Raw genomic sequence first — 3,403 nt, 5'->3', positions numbered from 1 at the left:
AATTTTGCCCTTAAAGTTCTGTTCTGTCATCAAATTTCAATTTATGGGCATAACTAATTTTCAACAATAAGCTTAGAAAAAGACTTGGTACTATAGATCGTAAGATGATTTCAATATAATTTTTATTTTCATTCGTTTCTATAGTTCTTAATTGTAGCTATACAGGTTCATATTCACAACTTTCTAGAAAGGAGAAGTTGACCATGGCATTTAAAAGTGCTGATTATACTCAGTTTCCTTCCCCAGATCAATAGAATTTATTAGTTTTGGTGAAGAGTGGGCTAATCAAAAAAGTAACAGGTCAGTTTTTTCCCCATTCACGTGTCATTGTATTATACTCGTTATTATTAGTTGTGGCCCACTGCTCTGATTCACCTTCATCCTGTGGTCAAGTATGACCATTTCTAAATTTGTCCTGAAATACTTGCACAAAGACAAATTTGTCCCACCTGGTATTTGTGGTCTTTATTTCTCTTCCATGTGATTTACTTTGAACCTATTTCTTCTGAACTTAACCCTGTTTATCCTTGTTTCCATCTCTAATATGTATTCACGTAGAAGTGTTAGGCCCAAGCCATTAGAAATGTGAAGTCAAAGAGCTGTTTAAATACAGCGCAATTATTTACCTATAATATATGTAGGGACAATGAATGTTATGCAAAAGAAACAGGACACCTGGGTGTTTCAGTAGGCTAAGCCTCTGACTTTTGATTTCAGCTCAGGTCATGATATTGTGGTTCATAAGATTGAGTCTTGCCATTGGTCTCTTCACTGACAGCACAAAGCCTGCTTGGGATCCTCTCTCTCTCCCTCTGTCTCTGTCTCTCCCCCACTTGTACATGCATTCTCTCTCTCTCTCTCTCTCTTTCTCCCAAAATAAATAAATAAACTTAAAAAAAGTATTATGCAAGAGATTAACTGGTCAATGACATTTTTTGTCAAATGTCAAGATCCCAAAAGAAATGTATCAAATTATAATATTATATGATAATTTTAAATATGACAGATGTCTCCATATAAGCATAGTATCTATACTACTTAAAAGTTCTGTTATTTGCAGATTCCAGACTACAATAAAGTGTATGACATTCTCTTTTCAAGATTGAACACTAGATACATAAGGAATGTGGAGGTGTTGTGAACTGCCTCCATTTTTCCCCTGAAATTTATCCCCATATTATTAACTTGAAATTCTCATCTTTAAATGCGTATTTTTTGAGGATGGCTGTAGAAGGAGTATCTCCAGAAATTTACTGTCTGATGCCTGTATGTGGTTTTTGTATTTTTAAGACTGTTTTTTTTTTTCATTTTTAATGGATCAGTTATTTAATTAGGCTCCTTGTAAGAAATTTAGAACACCAATTTCTGACGATAAACTCCATTTGTGAGAGCGGAGTTAGCCCTGAAGTTGAGGAACAGCTTTAATTTTGGCAGAATTTGTGAGTCCACGGCTCTCTGATCAACTTTGCACTGCTCTGTAATCTCCTATTTCTCTTTCTCCACGTCGAAGATCTCACCTTCCTGGTGTCTGGGTGTGTGCAGCTTCTTCCTTTTGAAGTGAGCATCAGAGAGACGTTTTGGAATTTTCCAACTGTTGATATCAATTTTGGTGGAAGTGGCAATCACCAATTTCTGGTGTGTTCTACACAGAAGAACTCGATTGAGGGCCAGAGGACCAGTCACAAGTAGCAAACCACTGCTCCATTGCTTCAGGAAAACCACCCTCTTGCCTTTGTGGCTTCCAGGGAGGATGGTAAAAATGATCCCAGGAGTGATGTCAGCTCCCAGTTTCCTCACCTGCTGCCTGACAGGTTTCTTGCTGTGACTCAACAGCTTCTGAGCATACCTTCCGTAAGCTAATGCCCAGGCATTTTGTGAAGTTTAACCACTTTGCTGCCACCATTCTCGTCACCACCAAGTGACTTTGTGACAGTAGCAAGAACCTTCTCCTTTTTCTTTCCAAGCCTGAATCTAGGTGCTGAATATTTCCCCTTGTACATGGCCTTTCTCGAATACGTAGAAGATCGGGAACATCTGCCACTTCCTCTGACTAGGACAGGGTTTTTGGCTGCAGTGGACCTTCCCCTGCTTTGGCGTTTTAGCCTTGAGGTCACCCTTCTTAACCTTGCCACCAACATCAGGCTTCTTGGCTTCAGGTTTCTTCTCCTTAGTATCTGGTTTGTCAGCTTTATCACTTGCCACCTTGCAAGATGGGAAAGAACTTGAGACCATGTCTCTTAACTGGCCAGCGCTATAGGAATGTCTGCAAGATCTGGACTAGTGGCAACTGGAGAGAATAAAAGGCTATATGGGAAAGCCAAAGACCAAAGACCAAAGACCGACCTCATCTTTGCAGGTTAGCCTGTACGTTCCGTATCAGCATCTTATTAGTAAACCACCCCCAAACCGTAAGATATATGGATTTAATCTAATTTTCTCTGAGTTTCTACACAGAAGTACTTCACAGAGTGAAATTAGATACTTCATGGGATATTTTAAAACGTGGAGTAAGCACACTTGTCGTTAAATCAATCAGCACCTGCTGTTACACACAGCTTAGTTGCCTAATAATAAATTAATTAAATTTGAATGTAAGATGCCTTCATCTTTCTGCACATTTATATGCTGAGAGTGTCAAGCCTGAGTATGAATTCCAAAGGAAATACTGTTATATATTTTTTTTTTCAGAGAATCAAAAGCTGCTTTTCCCATTCCTACTGTAAGCTGCTTTGAACACCATTCCCAATGAATGTGCCAATTTGGTGAAGGGTGTGAGCCAAGGCTTGCTGATTTCAAAGCCAGCTTGCATCACTGCAAATATTTCATTTCTGGTTTTTTGCACGCAGGATCAAAATGATGAAAGATGACTGCTTCTCTTATGATCTAGAAAAGGCTTATTTTGGGGTCAAGAATCACTGACGACTTTACCAAATGTTTTCCTTCCCGTTGTGTTTTCACTTACTCACTCACTCACTCACTTACTCACTTGGAGACCTTGATTTCACTCTTATCCATCATTGCATGTACCTATCTCTACTCAGCTGGTAGTGTTGGAGACCAAGAGCTGTAGTATAGGAGCCAGGAGCTGGCAAGGACTGTTGGCGGCTGGAGTTCAGGACAGGTCTCCAGTCTCAGGAAAGAATTTGAAGCAGAACACCAAGGAAAAAGCATAGTCATAAGAATCAGACAATTATTATGCAGAAACAAAGATATTTAAGCAAAAACTATAGCCCAAATGTATGAGCAACATAGACTTAGACCAACAAAATTTTGTTCCCTGATGAGGTGTAAACCTACTGATAGCTGAATGTCTGGAAATCCTGGTGCCAGTCCTAGACTTTACTTCATCCCTGTCCAACTATGGGCCCTCATAAAATTTCTAGAATCCTGAATTATCTAGAGT

General features: G+C 39.2%; 1 pseudogene; it reads right to left on the bottom strand.

Annotated features, from left to right (window-relative positions):
• Positions 1-1,350: 1,350 nt before the first annotated feature.
• On the bottom strand, positions 1,351-2,232 carry LOC125922451 (60S ribosomal protein L6-like; annotated as a pseudogene).
• Positions 2,233-3,403: the final 1,171 nt, after the last annotated feature.

Source organism: Panthera uncia, chromosome B1, assembly GCF_023721935.1.
Source record: "Panthera uncia isolate 11264 chromosome B1, Puncia_PCG_1.0, whole genome shotgun sequence".
In the NCBI taxonomy this organism is placed as follows: Eukaryota; Metazoa; Chordata; class Mammalia; order Carnivora; family Felidae; genus Panthera; species Panthera uncia.
Note: the sequence above shows the minus strand (reverse complement) of the source record. Positions and strands in the feature narration are given on the sequence as shown.